The sequence below is a fragment of the Pleurodeles waltl genome, chromosome 5 (genome assembly GCF_031143425.1).
Source record: "Pleurodeles waltl isolate 20211129_DDA chromosome 5, aPleWal1.hap1.20221129, whole genome shotgun sequence".
In the NCBI taxonomy this organism is placed as follows: domain Eukaryota; kingdom Metazoa; phylum Chordata; class Amphibia; order Caudata; family Salamandridae; genus Pleurodeles; species Pleurodeles waltl.
In genome coordinates, this window is record NC_090444.1 from 118,430,908 (window position 1) to 118,452,650 (window position 21,743).

General features: G+C 43.8%; 1 long non-coding RNA gene across 1 annotated transcript in view; it reads right to left on the reverse strand.

Annotated features, from left to right (window-relative positions):
* Window positions 1–21,168, reverse strand: part of LOC138297221 (uncharacterized) — an 89,671-nt gene extending 68,503 nt beyond the window's left edge. Inside the window, exon 1 of the long non-coding RNA XR_011203941.1 lies at window positions 21,048–21,168. This is a non-coding gene — a long non-coding RNA (uncharacterized lncRNA). The remainder of the gene's footprint in view (window positions 1–21,047) is intronic.
* Window positions 21,169–21,743: the final 575 nt, after the last annotated feature.

The window sequence follows — 21,743 nt, forward strand, 5'->3', positions numbered from 1 at the left end:
ATATTTATAAAGGGCGGCTAACCACCCAAAAGGGTATCCAGCCGCTTGCAAGTCTTCGAACTGCCAAGTCTTGAGGGCCCTTTGGAATTCCAGAAGTGAGGTGATGGTCCGGAGGTGTGTGGGGAGGCTGTTCCAGGTTTTTGCTGCAAAGTGAGAGAAGGAGCGTCTTCCACTTCTGCTTCAGTAGATGCTGGGAGTATGGGCAAGGGAAAGGGAGGCAGACCGTAGTCTTCTCAACAGTTGGTGGAAGTTCAGGCAGAGCTTAATGTACGCGTGTCCTTGGTTGTGTAGAGCCTTGTGTGTGTGGGTCAGGAGCTTGAATTGGCATCTCTTCTGTACAGGGAGCCAATGGAGTTGCTTGAGGTTGGATGTGATGTGGGTTCATCGGGGAAGCCAGAGGATGAGTCTGGCTGCAGCGTTCTGTATGGTCTGAAGTCTCTGTAGGAGGTGTGCGGCGATTACTACATAGAGGGTGTTGCCGTAGTCCAGTCAGTTGGTGATGAGGGCCTGTGTCACTTTGCATCTCGTGTGCAGAGGTAACCACTTGAAGATCTTACGTAGCATGCGCCAAGTGAGGAAGCAGGCAGAGGAGACGGCACTGATCTGTGATTTCGTGGTGAGCTTGTTGTCAATGATGATACAGAGTTTCTGGCATGATCGGATGGAGTAGGTGTGGGTCCTAGTTCTGATGGCCACCAGGAGTCATTCCATGTGCTGCTGCTGTTGCCAAAGATCAGTACTTCCATCTTGTCTGTGTTCAGCTGCAGGCAGTTGTTCTTCATCTAATCAGGAACGCTTGTCATGCACCTGTGGAAGCTGGTTCTGGTGGTGGAGCGTTCATCGGTGAGTGAGAGGATGAGTTGGGTGCCGTCTACGTAGGAAAGTATGTTGAGACCGTGGGATCTGAGGATATTGGCCAGCAGGGTCATATATGCGTTGAAGAGCATGGGACTGAGGGATGAGCCCTGGGGGACACTGCAGGTGATCTCCTTGGGTTCGGATATGAAAGGTGGGATGTAGATCTTTTGCGTTCTTCTGGTGAGGAAGGAGGTGATCCATCTGAGCACAACCCCTTGGATGCTGATGTGGTGCAGTCTTTCGATCAGCAAGTGGTGGGATACAGTGTTGAAGGCTGCCAAGAGGTCGAGGAAGATCAAAGCTGCTATTTGTCCTTGGTCGAGGACGGTTCAGAAGTCATTGGTGGCTGTGATCAGAGCAGTTTCGATGCTGTGATTGCTGTGGAAGCTGGATTGGGGGGCACTGAGTAGTTGGTTCTGCTCCAGGTATGTCATGAGTTGCTTGTTGATTATCTTTTCCAGTACTTTAGCTGGGAATAGAAGCAAGGAGAATTGTAGGTAGTTTTTGGGTTTGCTAGGGTTGGCAGAGGGTTTCTTGAGCAATGTTCTGACTTCAGCGTGTTTCCAGGCATGGGGAAATGCTGTGGTGTTGATAAAGGTGTTGAACAGGGTGGTGAGTTCCTGGCCGATCCTTTGGTTTCCGTGGTTGAAGATATAGAGAGGGCATCGGTCTGACGGAGCTCCTGAGTGGATGGATTTCATGGTGGAGGAGTTGTCCTGGGTGGAGAGGATGCTCAGGTTAGTCAGTATGTGGTTTGTGTCGATTATGGTTGTGGCGTATCTCTCAAGGAAGTCCGAAAGTGTGGGTTGGGGTTCCGAGTTTCTGTATATGGTTGCGATATTGTGGAAGAAGTGGGCAAGGTTGTCGCACAGCTCCTGTGAGGGTGTGATCTTGTTTTTCACTGGCAGATGGGATGGAGAATTCCTTAACGATGTTGAAAAGTTCCTTGATGTTGTTGGCGCTGGTTTCGATGCATGTGGCAAGGGATGTCTTCTTTGTTGTCCTCAACAGGCAGAGATACAGGTTAAGGGAGGTCTCGGAGGCTGCTCTGTCAGAGGTGTCCTTGCTGGCGCGCCATCTCCTCTCCAGCTGTTTGCTATCTTGTTTTGCTTCTGAGTTCTTGGGTGTACCAACTAGCCTTTTTGGAGGATTTTCTCTGGATGATGCTCTTGATGGGGACGTTGGTGGCTAAGTGAAATCTGAGCGACTATAAAATCCATTTTTTTTTCTATGGCTGTTTTGCAATTGCACTGTAATGCTTTGTTGTTATATGTGAACATGGCAACATGCTTATTCAGGAAAACAAGTAATAAAAACATTTTCTTAAAAAAGCAATGGCTTGACACAGTAATCAACACATGTCTACAGAAGTGCACATAACTGGCAACCATCATACAAAGATACATTTATAAAACTACAAATATATACAAAATTACAGTTTGCAATACAATATGCAACCTCTCACGAAAGGTTCTAACAATAATCATCACAGTGAAAATCTTCTACTCCCAGGGTTTGTCGGAGTGAGTAACCAACACCAAAAACACTTGCCGTCCACAGTAATTGGTGAGAGGAGATGTAACTAAATGCCTGTCTCCAGCCAGTAACATAGTGTGATAATAATCCACTATTAAAAGCCTATTTGCTTGAACAAATGCTATTCACAATAAATAAGCCAGGCCTTCTTTATTTATCCTAAAATTTCATAATAAATATACCAAGCCTATGGCATTTGGCATAATGTTGACCTGCTCACCATAAGGCCGATAGGTGTTATCATTAGTTGTCACATTAACCAACTCGAGCCTACTAAACTAACAGTAAGCTTTCCCACAAGACAACCATCAGATATATACAGTCATAAACAAGTATACACAATTTCAGTTGTCAAAGTAAAATACTATCCCTACTAAGAGGGCTTAACAGTGAGTCTCACAGTGCAAGTCTTCTATACGCACAGTTTGTCAGAGGGAGTAGCCAACATCTAAGTCCTTGACTACTATGGTAAGCTGTGAGATTCTATGTAACAAAATACCTATCTGTAGGCTTAAATATAAAGTAATAATAACCCACCCTTTAATACCAATTGATTTTAACACATGCGTTTTACCATAAATACATCACACCTATAGCCAAGATCACTGGCTTTGTCACCATAACCAACTCAGTCCTGCTGTATTGAGTATAAGCTTTGCCACAAGACAGAAAATGCAATGCAAACATTATTTTTCGTGAAACCACTCAACTTTGGCCCAATCAAATCCTCTATTTACGGAAAACAACAAGTGCAGGGCCTAGACCCCACTTTCAGTGATACTCTGAAAGCTATTATTTGTTGATCACATAAGAATGACGATAGCTGCGCTGTTAAGGCAGATCTAAAAATGCACATACATTACTGTAGCCCTGTGCATTCCATATTGCTCTCAATCACACAACTGCACTCCGAAGTCTAAAGTTAATGATGGAAAGGGAAGGAGATCTGTGCTGCTACCAAAGAAAAACAAACATCTTAAATTATCTACTTATGTAAGACACTTTAACTGTGCTTTGTGCATGCCTCCAAAACTTTGAACTCCACCCCATTGTAAGTTTGACATTTTATGCATGCTAGTGCGCCTTTTCTATGTATCCATACTGCTGCTGGCTCATGTGGCTGGATAAACAAACAAAATCCCCAAAGTTGCCTGGAGGTGAAGCATTTTTTAGAAGTACACAACCTCTGCGCAATCAAAACACGTACTCCTGCCCACCAGCATGTGGGTAGAGTCAATGCCTCTTTTTTTTTTAGATTGATCACATAAAAGTCTTGCGACAGCTGCACTGTCAATCCAGACCTAAAAATGATGATGCAATAAAGATACACAAGTTGCAAAATGTATTTTTATTTGCCTGTCCACAGTCCTGAGAATATCATGTTGGTGCAAAGTTGTCTTCTGAAAATAAATCTGCATTTTGCAAATTAGAAATTGAGGCCCTCATTTATGAGGTCTTAGCGGCACACTGCGCCGCCGGAGCTTCATTTTTTAAAATTCTCCGGTGGCGCAGTGTGCCAGCCCATATTTACAAGGTCAAACAAAGCCACCTTACGTGGCTTTTCATGGCCTTGTAAATATGGACCCCTTTCATGCATAACCCTGCGTGAAAGGGGAATTCCATGGGTGTTGCTTGGGGTGTTCCCACGCAACACCCATGGAACCTGAAGGAATCTGACGCATTCCATGATTTACCAGTCTGGTAATGCGTCAGATTCCTACGCCACCTTTGGGGTGGCATAAGAGCGACGCAACAGGGAGAAATATCTTTATTTCTCCCTGTTTTTGCCTCTTTTTATGTGTGCTGTACTCTGCAGCAAACACAGAAAGAGGGAAATGCCTCTTGTGATTGTTTTTGTGCAGAAAGGTCTCCATCACAGCAAATTTGTGCGCCAGTGCAGGCGGAGAGGATACGTGCCATATCTTGTAGATACAGAGCATTTCTGCCCTTTCCCGTGGCACAGGACGGCGCAGCAAGAAACTAGTTGCGCCGCCCTGCGCCATGGGCCTCATAAATGAGGCCGTGTTGAATGAAACCTGGCGAACCATTGTTATTTTGTGATCAATAGGTTCTATGTTGTTAAGCTGGCTTTGTACATCTGGCCCTTGATTTCCACATTTTTGTGTGAATTGGGCTCTGAAATGTCACTCAGGTGTGTAAATACCTTTGGGAATCTGACCCACAGATATGTCTCATCCCAGAAAAAAATGAAAAACCGTTCGGTAACTAAGCACACACCGGCCACGCCCCTGGCAGTAACTTGAGCACATTAATAGTCGTGTTACGCAAGACAGGCACCTGGCAGGACGCCTAGGAATTCCTTCTGGCGTTGACAGTCAAACTCCTTCACAAACAGAAGGGATGCTAAGTATTCCTGTAAAGTGAAAAGGTCTAGAAGTAATTAAAGATTAACCCAAATGTTATTCATAACTGCCAGCCAAGTGCAAAAAATCTGCACAGTATCAACAGCGCTTCCTCGGGATATTGGCGCGAGGAGAGGCGGGGCAACTCCCGGAGAACAGCATTCATGGCGAACTTCAAACTCAGTTGTTGACATTCATGCTTTGTTTTGAAGATTTCGCAAAATCAGCAAGAAAATGGGAAATATTTACAAAACTGTTATTGCACTTCTAAAAAAATGCGCCTACACGGGCAGAATCGCATATCCCAGTTAAAACAAGCTAAAGGTAAACGCGTTGGGTCTCTTAGTTTGATGGTATTCGGCTTCTTGATACTACAACTCGACTCAAAACAGAAAATTACATAAAACTAGATTCCTTCTTGTTATTATTTGAGGGAGGTAGCTCAGTGGGCCCCGGCGCAGGCTGTAGCGATCTTTAAGTGACAATCTACAGACATCGACTATATCACCTTTTATCTGCGCACGTGATGCTGACTGTCGCACAAACACAGAGCTCTATTTAAGCTAATTACCATCTTTTTACTGCTCCAACATCCACTGCACCCCAGCCCAGAACTCCAACCCCCCCCCAAAGTAAAATGTTCTAATTATACTATGCACATAGTCAATTTCTGTCAATGCCCTAATTCTTCTCAACACATCACATGGCACAGGTGAAATTTGTGTTGCGCCGGCCTTTAGACGGACCAGCTTGAAAGGGTCACCAGGTGCTGAGCCGACCAAAAAACCCAAACAGCTCACAAACTAGCCTTTCAAGCGCACCCCTTTGGTAATCCCGGACTGCCCAAAATGGTGGGTGAGATCGTTGCCATGCCAGCGAATTCTCGGCCTGTTGGTTTTTGTGTCTTTCACAAAATGTTTTCTGTCTCCCAGTTATGCTTTTCCACAGTTTTCTCCATCAGGAAACTGGTGTGAGCAGAGGATGTCTACTCAAGCTAGCCTACTACAGTATTTTTTGTGACCTTGGTGAGTTGCCTATCACCGCACATACCATTTTCATGCAGAAGTTGCAAAGATTATATATGGCAAAAATATTGCAAATTGCTCCCCCCATTTATCACTGTGCAAAGATGCCCCTCAATACACTCACACAATATAATATTATCCTTATGCACTATACGTTTGTACTGCACAGTACTTTTTGTACAGTATTTCTAGTAAGTGGTAGGAAAGGAAGGCGAAGACACAGTAACTCTGTGTTGCCCTGCTCCTGAATTTGTCACTCTTGCTAAACCTTTAATTGTTTTTCCTCCCCTGAGAAACTGAAAGCACAAGTCTTTTTAGAGGTTCAACACATATTCTAAAGGGGCCACGCCCACCCAACCAAAGCCTCTGATTGGCTGAAGGCAGACTCTAGAGAATGCACAGGCTACAAAGCTGCCAAATGCTTCAGTCATTGGAGATCACTGTGCAAAAAATCTATTTCATCTTGTCCAACAAGGAGCAGACCTGACGATGAAACATGTCACGCAAGTGGTCTAGCTTCCTAGAAAGTAGGAATCTCTGTGAACTGAGGAATCCCAGTGTACCATTTGGAACAATTAGATAAGTCCTCTCCTCTCCACTGGGAAATTCATACCTTTTGTGTATGTAGGAATGAACAGTGACATTCTAATGCCACCATCCTGCTTGCCCCTTGTCAGTAACACCCAGATAACCGCAAGTCTGATCATGATCAATCTGTTAAATTCCCTGTGTATGTAAAAAATCCAAACTTTCTTGACCTGTGTGCGTACATCTGCTTAATAAATAGATTTCACGTAGCATTTCAGTAGTAATCACCAATCACACCAATCCATGAATGGACACTTTTCCATTTATTAAGAACCCCATTACGTACAGACTTTTAAGTTACATCAATATATATATAGGTATATCAAAACAAGGCATATAGCAACCACTGTCAACAACCGAGTGAATTTATTCCAAACATGTTCACTTTATGGGTGTAACATCTGAAAATCTTACAAGACAATGGATCATTCCTATAATTCCCAACCCCGCCTCTCACTTCAGCACCACACTCAAGTAAAGATTATTCTACTCACTAAGGTCATTGCTTCGAGAACTTTTTTGGGGATAAATCCCACACTATGCCATGCAACTATAATTTGCATGGCTTTGTAAATCACAAATAGCATTTTGTGTCATGGCTGCACCAAAAAAGTGGTGCATCAATGACGCAAAATGTTAGTAAATCTGCCCCTTGACCTGTAGGTGCTAGGCCTACCAGCTAGTCAGAGTTGTGAGAAGGTGGGGGTCAACAAAAGCACTTTTTCAAATTTTTAAGCAAGCTTGCCCTGTTTATTAATGAGACGGCTAACATCGCTACACTGCTAGATTGGTACAAATCCCAAAGTCGCTGTGTTTTATTTTTTTACAGATGGTAGTTCTTAACTTAGAGAAAAAAGTTTGTGCTACATGGGGACCAGTATGACTTTTTTTACCCAGGCACTGCAAAAACCTCTGCGCTACAAGAAGCGTGAGAAAAGGTGCATCATCACTGTGGATTTCAGATGATAGTAAATTGAATCTATGATGTGTTCAGGATATCTAGGACGTGATGTTATGAAAAGCATGGCTAGTGCGCCCCACCCTACATTATTCTGGGCGTCTGCTTTTTTCTGCTGTGTGTGTTTTAAGTAAGAAACTGAAAGCTGGCAGTCTATAAATATGGGTCACTTGTTTGCCCCCAAAAAATAACCAAATGAGGGCCTCTCTGACCTCATCCACTCACTAGAACTTTATCAACTAATGCACATCTTACATCATCTTCACCAAGAGGAACGTAGGACTGCGCAAATGTACACCTACAGTACGCAGCCATTTAAGTTGGAGGCAGGGCTGACGTTCCCACATACGACATGAAGAAAATGTATGTTTTTCAGAGTACACAGTGTGTGACTTTTTATTTGTTTTATTAAACACAAACAGAGGTACAGAAGTATTGATTCAACAGTTATTTGGGTATGATTATAACAGAAAACAACAGCTGTTTAAGACTGATAATTATACTTAAACAACAACAACATGAATAAACCAACAAAATTAAGGAATGTTCCGGATTACATTCAGCATGTAAGCAGGAAAAGCCTGAAGCTTGAGCCAGGATGACTGCTATGATGGGGCACAAATTAGACTAAATTATAATACCTAACTGAATCTAGCAAGAAATTAAGCATCCACTGCCTGGTCAAGATGTGCGGATACAAATATGAAACATATAAACAAATACGTAGGTAAATAAATGAATACATAAATAATTATCAAAATCGGGTTCCCACAAAGAGCTGGACGTAGAATTTATGAGTTCTGCTGATAGATAGTCCAAGTGAATAAAGAAATATACCCACTTTAATACAACTTGCATTGTAAGACCTGAGCACAAGGAGTTAAATCCATACACTGAGATAAAATGTCACTGCATAAGCCTAAATGTGGCATGTTAAAGGAGGTCTTGTTCAATGTATTAGCCTAGGTTCTATTTCCAATACTTCCTTTGCAAGGACATTATTGTAATATTTACATTTCACCTGTATCCTCCTATCCGAATATTCCTTCTGATTCAGGCGAAAGAGCATTTTTCAGCAATCACACGAATGCCTTTGAATATGATGTAATTAACGGGAGTTTCCAAATATTAAAATCTGAGCATTATACTCAATTAATGGGATTTTCCGAAACCAGCGCAATTTCCTCGCCAATTTCCTAAAGACGACCGGCCAGTAAGCTCTGAATGTAGGCTTTGAAGTAGTTAGAATTAAAATGTAAAAAAATGAATCGAACCTTTGACATCTTGATGCTCAAGCAGCTGGCTCGATAAGAGGTCGACAAATTCCTATTGCTAAAATAATTGCTTCACCAGCCGTCCGACATCGGAAGATTTTGAAATGTTACACAGAAAATTGTAGGACTCAAAATAAACTCTCACCTTGTTTACTTGCCATTATATTTTCTTTAAAAACACTAATATTGTGGTTGGCTGTCCCTCGGCTCAGGGTTCCCTTGTGCAAGGTGCAGCAAGCCAGTCACCTTTCGATTTAACATGGGATATCAGTGTTGCAACTGACTCTTAAAATCCTTGCAGTTTCAGACTTCTCTTTCTACCACATCTATGCACCATGTGCTGGGGGATAAAGTGACCTTTGACATTTGCTGTTGCAAAGAGTTTCAGTAAATGATCAGATGTAGCTACCCCAGGGGTGGAGTTAGCAAGGCGCAACAAGAAGGAATACTTTTAATTCTCCTGGTTCTTTGCTTTTTCTATGCGTGCTGCATTCATAGAAAAAGGAAAATGCCAGAAATGATTGTTTATGTGAAGGAAGGTGTCCCTTCCTGCACATAAACACTCATTTGAAAATTACTCTTTGGCACTTGTGCAGCACACACAGAAGAGCCAAAGCTCCATTAGTGATTTTTTATGTGCAGGAAGGGACACCGTCCTGCACATAAACAATCACACCCTTCAACACAAACATCCTTGCACAATGGTGCAAGGATGTCTGCGTTGCCACTTGCAGCTTTAAGTTTTAATTTTCTGAAATATAATTACAGACTCTTTGTGATCAGCCTCTAAGTGTTTGCTTCACTTCACACCTTTCACTTTGCAAACTGTAGGAAGCAAAACTTGGAATCCAAGGTGGGCAATTGTGGGTCTCCCTACCAAAGGCTTATAGAAGATAGGATATTCATTTAAAACTCAGAAAAAAACGAAAACTTGCCTTTGTTTCCAAATTCTAGAGGGTATTTTTTTGTTTGGCTGTATAGTAAGCAGACCCGTCAACTCACATAGGGCCACCGTGTGTCACGTGGTTTTAGCTCCCTTCACATCATCACCTTGAAAGGAACAAAAATCAAACGGTGGCAGGGAAGACAAGCAGGAAACCACTTCACAAAGTAGCATTCCAGCTCATCTTTGCAGGCTTTAAGCAGCTGATGTCCATTAAGGTGTCTGAAAACACTCCATGTCATTGGCGGCAGCCTCAGCCACCCTTTGTCTTTTTTTTGGGAGGGGGCGTGGGTGGATTTGTGCAGGGAAGAGCACCTCTTAGGTAGCTCTCAGCACGAGGCCCGCCCCTCCAAGGCCACACCCTCTCACTCTGTGACCATCATGTAGTCCCTTCACTCTAGAACAATGTTTCCCCACATACGTCCACTGCCATCCTGTGCTCATCAACTTCATAAAAGCCATGACTACCAACAGATGTCAAAGGAGAGAATGAAAACGAACACTCTGAAATGTAGTACAAAGGGAATGATCTAGTATATAAAGCTAGTTCTTTAAATCCTTTTAATTCGTATAATTCCATTAGGATTATTGATGAGTTGGAGAGTCCCTAACAATACAAGAGGTGCCTTTAATGCTACCCTTCGGGGACATGCCAAATACCTTCTTCGCATGAGGGAGTGGGTGCGCAGTCAGGTGTCAGTGTTGGAGGCCCAAGCGGTGCGCCTGGAGGGCTGACTTGCGGAGGCCGAAAGTGAAGTAATCATGAGGCAGCTCATCCTGACTCGGAAGGAGATTAGGCAAGATACTCTTGAGACGGTGAAGCACATGTAGTGGGCTTCCGTGGCCCGGGTTTATGGGTGAGGAGACAAAAACGGCAAGCTTCTGCACTGGCTAGCAACTGGCCTGATGGAGGGGAGGATCGTTCCGGAGGTCATTGACAAGTCGGGGGCGGTCTCAAAGTTACCTTGCGTGATTGCGCAGAGCTTTGCCACCCATTATGCAAGACTGTATGAGGAGTGCCCCAGACCTCTGGCGGAGAGGGATGACCCCCTGTTATATGAGGTGTCCTTTCCGAAGATTTCGTTGGCGGACAGACAGGACTTGGACGAGCCTGTGGGCGTTGAGGAAATTGGAGCCGCCATCTCTGAGTTAGCGGCGGGTAAGACTCCAGGTCCTGACAGGTTCCTAGCTGAGCTCTATAGTAAGTTTCGAGATGTGCTTGCCCCTCACCTGCTAGCCATGTTTGAGGAGGCAGAGAAGACTGGGGGGTTCCCGATGGGCCTCGACCAGGCAACTATTGTAGTAATTCCCAAGACGAAGCTTCCATCGCGGAGCTGCTCGGAGTATCGACCCTCTCACTCCTTAACACAGAGATTAAGATCTTTTCCACAGTTCTGGCAGCCAGGTTGAGAAAAGTGTTGCCCTCACTAATACATTCGGACCAGTGTGTTTTTATGCCGAACAGGAGTACTAAGCACTGTATCAGACAGCTGCACATGGCTCTGGCTAACCGGGCCCTCTTGGCCCCCCTCTGGCACTCCTTCTCATGGATTTTGAGATGGCGTTCGATACGGTGGACTGGTCCTATCTCCGGGGGGGGGGGGCTGGAGAGGGCCAGGTTTGGCCCGCGATTTCGGGCATTGGTGAAGCTCCTCTACTCTAACCCGACAGCCCGAGTGCAGGTGAACGAGGTGGTGTCCGGAGGGGGAATCGTCAGAGCTGCCCTCTCTCTCCGCTTTTATTCTCACTGGCGAACGAGTTGTTGGCGAGGCTGATAAGGGAGGATCTTTTGATTGATGGGTGAGCCTGGCCCACTGGGCAGGAAGATCGCATTGCGCTGTACGCAGACGATGTACTGGTGTTCTTAGAAAATCCAGCTAACAGCGTCCCTCAGGTGTTGCAGCTCTTAGGCCTGTTCGCAGAAGCGTCAGGTCTGGTAGTAAATCCCGGCAAGTCTCTCCTGGTCCCGCTGAGCCCGGCCAGGGATAGCTATGATTGGCAACCGAATATCCCCCTTGCCGTAATAGCTTCCGGTACCTTGGGATACATGTAGCACTCTTGCGTGAGTTGGCCTGGTCCCTCAGTCGCTGGCGGTCGCTCCCTCTTAACATTCTGGGCTGAATTGCGGTATGTAAAATGATGGTGCTTCCTCAGGTCCTCTATGTGCTTCAAAATTTTCCGCACCATATTCTTAGGAAGTGGTTTAGCGAGATGGAGGCGGTGGCGCAGTGGTTCTTATGGCATGGTTTGCGCCCCCGGCTAGCGCTCCGTACCTATCAAGGGGATGTTTATGAAGGGGGATTGGGGATGTCCAACCTCTATCTATACTACTTAGCTATGCATTTATTGGTTATACATGACTGGTTGGGAGGGGGCCAGCGTATCAGTTAGAACTCTTGACGATGGGCTCCTCTGGCTTACTTGGGAGGTTGTACAGTGACCCCCTGCCGCGTAATGTTCCGGAAGTGACTCGGTAGTGTCGGCGGGTTGGAGGGCCGCACAGCGAACGACGGGGTGGTGGCGCCGCCTTACCCAGCAGATGCCGCTGTGGCAGGGACGGTGGCTTGGGGAGGTCTCAGCGCTTTGGGGATTCCATGAATGGGACCTTATAGGTATCTCCCAGCAGGGTGATGTTTGGACTGGCTCCCACGTGAGATCATTTCAGGAGCTCCAGGAGCAATTTGAGCTTCATAAGTCCCAATTTCACAAGTATCTGCAGCTTAGGTACGCATTGCAGGCACATATTCAGACAGGGACAGAACTCCCGGAATTCAGCCCCGTAGAGGCCAAAATTATGATGGGTGCCCTGGGCAGAGGGGGAGTGTCACGTATCTACCGCTCATTAGTTAGTAACACCACCCAAACACTCGACAAGCTCCGAGAGCGATGAGAGCAGTGGGTGGGCCCGATCGACGATGGAGACTGGAAGGAAGCGTTGATGGCCCCACAGTCTCTAATTACGACCTCCGACTCCAAGTGGTGAAGACATACTTTCTTCAAACGTCATACCTCACACCTGACAAGTTACATAGAGCGGGCCTGTGGCCCCAGGCGGATTGTCCCATTTGTGCAAGCCCCAACGCAGACTTCTTACATATGGTATGGACTTGCCCCCATATAACCTGTTATTGGAGGGCGGTGCTCGGAGAGATTTCGAGAGTTATACAGGTGGAAGTTGAAGTTGCTCCACTACTAGTTCTCCAAGGGGTGCTCGACGGGGTGGGTTCCAGCAGAGCACATCGGACATTCGTGAGGGTGGCCTGCTTGGTGGCCAAAAGAGACATTGCAGCGAACTGGAAGGCCGAGGCCGCTCCCACGATTGTAAAGTGGCATTGGGTGGACTGGTGTGCTCAGCAGGAGAAGGCAGTCTATGAAGCACGAGGGTGCCCAGCCAAACACACAAAGGTGTGGGGGAGTTGGGATGGGGCAAGAAGCCTAGTTTTACCATAGGGGATGTGTTCAATCTGACAAGTGGGGCGTGGTTCCTGTGTGTGTATTAGTGTGTCATGAGTTGGATCTATATGGTGCATTACTTTACCTATGCTGATTGTACCAGTGACCTATTGGACTTTTAAGCCGTTGTATATAAAACTAATAAAAATGGTTTATCAAAAAAAAAAAACAATACAAGAGGTAGAATAAATAGACTCATACCAACAAGTGTTTCATCCTTGGGACTACTTCAAGGTCTAATGGACAATAATGCTAAAAATTTAGCTTGGCCTGTAGTACGTAAAAGTAGAACTAAAAGTTGAACAGATTGTACTGCAGATCTGTCAAAAGTAGTAAGTACTGGCCACTGAAAATATGTGGGTCAGACAGAAGTTCAAACTCAAGGATTCTGATGTTTTTGAAATAATTAAAGGCCGGATGAGCATAGAGTCACTTTTGAAAAAGATGAAGCATGCAGAAGGTAAAGTGTGCAGTGTGCATGGAGTACATCAATTGAATTACAATGTAACACTGCAGCCAGGATGATCTCTCTTCACAGATGCCAGCAAAGTGGAGGGAGAGATGTGTCCAAGAACATCCAGAGCAGGGGTATGTCCCATGACAAAACTCTCCTACCACATTTCAGGATCAATTAGAAAACAGAGAGGGTGAGTTGCTGTGATGGAACTGTCCATGGCGATAGTTAGGAAATTTTATAGAAAGTCAGAAAGGATACCAGGTGTATGACACATCTAGTTGTTAATAATTTATAGTTTAAAGCATAACAGAATTGTCACTACAAAAATAAACCAAAGATTTATCTATATCCAAAAAGTATTAGATGCACTTGAAATAAAATTAGGACTTGTGGGAACAGTTTCAATACTTCAAAGTTGAGCTCCAGATTTCAAGGCTTAATCACTGAGCTAGTTACAGGTATTATAATCAGAGGAGGAAAGAGAAAGAGAGAAAAGCTTTTGAAAAGTAGTGCATTTTTTAAAGCTCAGGGAGAACATTTTTAGGTGAAAACACAGGCAAAAGTATGTATATAGGTATGTATTTAGGTGTTGGTACTTATATGTTGTGAACCTAAGGGAGAAGCATCAGAGTGCTGTAAAACTGTCTACATTGTTGGGCCATGGAGGGTGGACTTTGCATACGACCAATGGAGGATGCTCATTAATGAAGATCAAGATGTTCCTTTCTTAAGTGAAGGCAAGAAGGAGCATGTCTGATCTGTGACAGGATCCGGCTGCAGGTCTGAGGTGCACACCTTGAAATGCTTCTCTTCCAATCTTTTACTTTTTCCACCTCTTGATTTCCAATCTGACCATGCCATGGTTTTGTGTGTTGCACTGTGAATTTGAGATTGTAATTTATTTTAGTACTGCAGAGCACTGTATTGGTAAATGCTGCTTTGTGGTGGCAACTGTCCGTAGCCTTTGTACATCAATTACTCATTGAGTGGCTAAACATAGTCCTCTTTTTACAGAATTAAGGAAGAAGAAGTACACACAGTTTTTTTGTAGAAAAAGCAGGTCTTTCTGTTAGGGATGCTGGAATGAGGTCACACTCAAATAACAGATGCATGCACATTGTAAAACTACCTCACAATAATGCTCTAGATGTGTGCCACCTAGGAGGTGGAACACACAAAATGTAGTACAAAGGTGAAGATATCCTTTACGGGTTCCAACCAATGTGATGTTCAGGTAAACTAGCAAGAGGTAGAGCAACACCATTGCAAGACACCAGGTCCAAGCGGGACTAGTGAGTGCACAGTGATGAACGCTAAACAGTGAATCATGAAAATACATAGGGCCTGAATCAGTGTGTGACAGACAGAGCAGTCCGCCATAAATACAATAGAGTCCCCTCTCCAAAAAGCTAAAAGGCCACTCACCTTATTTAGAAACCTGCCGACACTAAGCTTTCCGGGGATGAAGCCTCCATTTAAAGGGCATTACACTGTCCATCCTATTTAGGGTGGATGGTGTGATGCCTTTTTTCCTGTCCATCACCACCACAAACAACTTTGCTTTGAGGGACAGCAAAAAAATAATGACCCCCACACCCTGGAAGAAAACTCCTAGAGTATGGGAAACCCTAGTTTTGTTTTTTTCAAAAACAAACTTCCAATTTGGTAGGTTTATTTTTTAACAAATGATGTTACAACTGTGGATATCCACCAAACGTTTTGTAACTTGAAAGGAGCTGGGGTGATGGTGGTTTCATTCAATGTACAGATATGACTGCTGACCCGGTGGCAATGTTTAAAGTTGGCAGACAGTAGTCTATCAAGGTTATTGGAGGTAATGTCCTCTGCCACCATGACTGACAGTACTCCATTGGCCAAAGCCTATATTAGGCCCACAGTATCTTGTTCTTACAGATGCTCTCCACTCTGTCACAGACCACATGCAAAAGAGTTGTAAAAACCCCTCTACAGAGCTAGATACTACTCTTTGCTACGGAATAGTCCTTCACAGTATGAAAATAATCCTTGGATGATCAATGAGGTCACAGAGAAACCACATAGGGTCTCATTAACAATCGAATTGAAAATGTAACCCCAGAGTTTACTTCTACTTTGTCAACATTACCATGAAAATGTGTGCTAATTCCACTCAATACTATTGCAGAGGTAATTCTAAATGTATGTAGCGCACAACTACGCATGCAAAGATGACTTGCACTCCCAAATTTTGTTTTCTCCACAGAAACGCCCTTTTGCTACAGACCCACATTATTTTAGGGAAGAAGGTTCCATCACGTTCACATCGTCAAAATAGATTTACCCTGCCCTTTGATGTGGAGAAAATCTCTGATAGTTTCCTTTGTAGACATGGGCTAGGAAAAGGTGTGTGAATACCCACAAACAAGTATATTTGTGGTGTTTTTCCAAACGCTCAGGGCATTGCCACCTTGGATAGTTCACTCGATACTCACAGAAGTAAATTTACTCACACAAAATGTATTTGTGATTAAATATTTTTACTAGTGTTATTAATATTTTGTGAATAGCAAAAGTGGCTTTACAGTAGTAAACAGGCATCAGCAAAGCCAACAGGTCTAGCTTTAATATGCTAATCCCTGGAACAGAGTCATGCACACATGCTATTGGCGGGTTTTAGCAAATTTAATCCAGGCCAATTGGCTTTGCCAATTCTAGGTTTTCTGACAGTGAGCAGTATGATACTACTAAGTATCCTGGGTTGTTACTCGGGATACAATGAGCGAGTAAAAAAACAAGCCTGCAGCACCACAAGCTGCAATTGGTATCATGAGACTCAGCTGCAGAAGCCTTCAGTACCACGGGCTATTACAACCTGTCCTGAGAGTGAGAGGCATACTTCAGTACCACAGGCTCTTTATTACAGGCTGTCCTAAGAGTGAGAGGCAGAAGACTACAGTACCATAGGCTATTTATTACAACCTGTCCTGAGAGTGACCCGCCCAAGGCTGCAGTACCACAGGCTATTTATTACAACCTGTCCTGAGAGTGAGAGGCAGAAGACCACAGTACCATAGGATATTTATTACAACCTGTCCTGAGAGTGACCCGCACAAGGTTGCAGTACCCCAGGCTCTTTATTACAACCTGTCCTGAGAGTGACCTGCACAAGGCTGCAGTACCCCAGGCTCTTTATTACAACCTGTCCTGAGAGTGACCCGCACAAGGCTGCAGTACCCCAGGCTCTTTTTTACAACCTTTCCGGAGAGTGACACGCACAAGGCTGCAGTACCCCAGGCTCTTTATTACAACCTGTCCTGAGAGTGACCCGCACAAGGTTGCAGTACCCTAGGCTATTTATTACAACCTGTCCTGAGAGTGACCCGCAAAAGGTTGCAGTACCCCAGGCTCTTTATTACAACCTGTCCTGAGAGTGACCTGCACAAGGTTGCAGTACCCCAGGCTCTTTATTACAACCTGTCCTGAGAGTGACCCGCACAAGGTTGCAGTACCCCAGGCTCTTTATTACAACCTGTCCTGAGAGTGACACGCACAAGGCTGCAGTACCCCAGGCTCTTTATTACAACCTGTCCTGAGAGTGACACGCACAAGGCTGCAGTACCCCAGGCTCTTTTTTACAACCTGTCCTGAGAGTGACCCGCACAAGGCTGCAGTACCCCAGGCTCTTTATTACAACCTGTCCTGAGAGTGACCCGCACAAGGCTGTAGTACCCCAGGCTCTTTATTACAACCTGTCCTGAGAGTGACCCGCACAAGGCTGCAGTACCCCAGGCTCTTTATTACAGGCTGTCCTAAGAGTGAGAGGCAGAAGACCACAGTACCACAGGCTCTTTATTACATGCTGTCCTGAGAGTGACCCACACAAGGCTGCAGCACCACAAGCTGTCCTGAGTGTTATCTGCATAAGGCTGCAGTATGTCACATGCTTCTACTAGGTGTCGCAAGACAGAGCCGCGCACGACTACACTACAGCAAAGATGCATGCATGCTGATGTTAAACTTGGTGGGCCTTGATTTATGTATCATATACTTCAAGAAATCTATTAGCAAACTGTGAAACAAAGTCTCATAACATTTAAGAGGGAGCTACCTTAATCTGAACAGCCAATGAGAACCTTAGCTCGTTTATCATAGGGAAGTCAAGAAGGAAGGGGAACCAAAATTTCGATTGCAAATGCACAGGTATCTTCATTAAGGGATGATGAAAGTTATGTTATCACTTGGTATATAAGTAATTCTCCGTTGTCTTTAGAGGGGTCTCTTTTGATACTTTGCTCACAAGACCTCTCAGGTGAACCAATAATTAAGTCCTTCGTTTAAGAGTGTACATTCTCAAGTGCTTTAAAAAGTGCATTTGTGTGGGCTTCTGTTGCACTCTACCAAATTAAAGCTGACACAGTAGCTCATGCATATCAAGAGATTTTCCAGGCTCTGATTATCACCCACTGACAAGTAGAAGTGAGGTACAACCATAAATGTTTGTAGCCTTGCAAAGTAAGAAGATGACTCCAAAATGTTTGGAAAGGTCGGTAATCAGAGGTGATTACTGGCTTGAGTAATCATTGCTCCTTTAGCAATTGTCATTAAGCTCCCTGGTAAATGTTGCAGCAATGCTACTTATCCTTAGAGATAACTGTTTGATCAATCACTGCTCCATTAATCACCTTCCTAAGTAAAACTTATTTTCTACAATCATTTCTGCAGAAATGATTGTCTATTTATTGCCTGGTCAAGTAACCATTACCATCTGTAACTAGGTGACCCAAAATGGAACCACACAAAGTTGCAGTGCCACAGATCATTGCTAGTTGTCAAGAGACCAAACAGCACAATACTTCAGTAACACAGGCCATAGCTAGGTACCCCAAGAGTAAGCAGCACAAGCGTGGAGGACAGCCAGCTGCTAATAGGTGACTCAAAGTTTGCAGCTATAGCCGGAAATACCACCAACTGCAATTGCATACGATAACATTGTTCTCCAGAACACATTTTACAAAACAAAAATTAAACATTTTTTAAAATAACATTGTTTTCCCATAAAATCTTATACCTTGTATTCTATGGGAAAAAAAAAAAAATGTAGCTGAGAATATGTATTTGTAATTTGGCAACACATTTTCAAAGGGTAAAATGTATTATATTTTACTGAAAAACATTTTGTATCAAGTTTAAAACATATTATTTACATTTTGAAATAGTAAATGTATATATATATCTACATCTATATATATATATATATATATATGTATATATATATACATATAGATAGATAGATAGATAGATAGATAGATAGATAGATAGATAGATAGATAGATAGATAGATAGATAGATACATATATAGTCACCAAATAGAAACGCAGCACTCCAAGAGACTTGGTACTCGTGTTTAATAGTCACCAGAGTAGGTGTTTGTTTACTCTGGTGACTAATAAACACGAGTACCAAGTCTCTTGGAGTGCTGCGTTTCTATTTGGTGGCTATATACTTACAGGGAAATGGTCTGCTGAGCGTGCCGCTGTTTGGTTAGTGTATGTATATATATATATATATATATATATATATATATATATATATATATATATATATATATATATGTATATATATATGTATTCCGAGGTGCCCCAAGTATGCCACTATCCCAGCCTATTGAAGTAGGCGTCAGCAACGGCTGGCAGCCTCCGTCATAAATCCAAACAGATCTAATGGCCTCATTATGATGGCGGTCAGTCCAACCACCGGTCCACAAATACAGTGGTGGGGAGGCTGCCGCCAAGCTGGTAGCCAATGGAGCACTTTGGATATTGGGTGGGATAGTCGAGGGTCCCATGACTGTATTATGTTTCTGCCGGGCTGGATGGCAGAAACAGAGCGATGGCATTGACTTCATCTCTCAGAGGGAACCAAAGCAATGCCACTGCACACAGCGCAGGTGCAATGCGCACTATCTGCCGTGGCAGACAGTGCACATTCCCAGTGTGCTGACAGCAGGGGCTTCTCTCCACCGGGAACGTGGAAACTACTCGGGTTTTCTGACATTTTCTGAGTATATATGTATATATACTATGATAACTATTCAAAAACAAAAGGCGAGTACCCCTACTGTGTTTAACCTATCTCACTGTACCCATCCAAGGGGATCACCTATGGTGTTAAAAGGACTCTCACCCACTGGGATTCCAAGTGGCATACTTCATCATAGACTCCTCGTCCAGACCCCTGGTGTATCTGGAGAGGCTCAACTTTGGTAGCCAATGGAGCACTTTGGATACTGGGTGAGATCCTAAATGAATAGTCTAGGGTACCATGACTGTTAATTTTATTTTCAAAGGGCACCCTGACAGAGTTTAAAATAGGTAAGGATGCACTAAGGAAATTAGTATCCTCTGTATACCTGGGTCAACATGTTTCAGATATCACACCAATTCCTCACCGGGCTAGTTGGGTTCCATCTGGACCTCACAAGGATCCCATTGGTATCCTCTCTGTGTGCATTCAAGTGTGAAACTGCCATTCACTATACTCATACAAGCCATGCATACCAACCCATTTCTTTAATAGCATCCTATTTAGAGCTCCATGAAGGTAAGGAAGGAAATGGACCTTGTAATCAAACTTTCATCAAAGGTCTCCTACCAGCCGTGACCCTATTTGGTTCCTCCTTCCGCTGCATGCCAAATAGGTTTTTGGGTACACCTCACTGCTTGTTGGGAATCTCACCTTCACACCCCCTTAACATTATTGACTAAGCTACACCCCTGCATGAAATCAGGCACTCAGTTGAAGCTGTCTGTAGCTAGACCTGAAAAGGCTTCTTGCACACATTTTCTGAAAGTACGCATGCAAATAAGTCTTGCAAATAGGGTACAAAAGGACTCATTTCGTCTTATTGTACACTAGGAAAAATATGTAGCAATGTACCTTAAATAATCGTACAGTAATGTTTCTGTTGTGATCCCAACAAGTCCTAAGTGAATATGTAGACAATAGACCACTCAGGACCATGACAACAGGGCATAGGGAAGTGAACATTTAAGACCAGGGGAGGTTAAATAAATGTCTTTAGAGGGTAAGTAAAACAGCGCGGTGCATACCTGACATTTTCCACCCCTCTCAAGTCCATATTATGAATCACTCACTAATTAAATGAATTAACAAGGTTTCCTAAAGGCGGACAGCAAACTCAAGCGGTTGCAGCTGTGATTCATAACCTGTTTTTCTATGAAATAAGAAACAGAAATTTCTGGGTTCAATTAAAAATGAATGACAATGAGAAATACACAAAAAGATAGTAGAAAATTGTGTTAATAAAAGCCCAGATCCCCTGTATTCCTCCTTAATCTCACATACCTCATTACCTTTCAAAGAAGTCAGATAGATGGTAAATGATACATTCCCATTCTGAAATGCCAGAAAAGAATCTGGAAATGTAAATATATTAACAAGCACAAAAGAATAAGGGATTGAAAATGTATTCAGAGGCAGAAATACCTCTAAAAGTATAGGGAACGTGACTGCTATTAACATGCATATGGACTACAAAATACATGGAAATACTGTGCAAACATTGAACGTCTTTCCACCTACAAGCCACTTACCCTCCTTGTAATACGGTGGCGCACGACCAGGCCAGTCCCTGCTTTCTGTACATGGGCAGGAAGCAAGCGGCGAAACTGACAGGATCAAAATACCTTGTTGGGTGCCACTGACTGTGCAGTCATGATGATATTAATAATCTGGGTCTCAGATTTAGCCGCATTGCACAAGCCTAAGGCAGGCAAGAAGGAAGGCGGGAGGTTCTTGCAGGAAACAGAAGCCCTACTTTAAGTTCCTCCACTTACTAAGGTCAGCACAGGGAGGTCACCGTCCTTTAAAGAGACAGCGACCTTGGGGCTTGGTTTAGAGAAGAGTGTGGATAAAGATTTGCTCAATTTGTGTACAACATGAGGGATTTTTGAAGAAGTTTCACAGCTGAATTCCAGAAATCAGGTGATTTGATTTTGCCTGCCCAACTCTAAATTGAGGCTATTCTGAGAGTTCTGGCTTACCCCTTCCAGCTCTTTCCACTAACTTTGCAGCCCTAGCCTCAGGGGTGCAAAATCAATGCTAGGACACCTCCCCCTTACGGGCATCAGGGCTACACCTTCCTTGTTTTCTAACGCTTTTTATTACACTAACAATTAATAATCGTCTATTGTTTACTATTAGTGTAATACAAGTTGGCGCTCAAGGAGCTGGAATAAGACTTTTGCTGGCAGCTGACTGACGTATGTAAAAAAAAAGTGTTTTTAAAT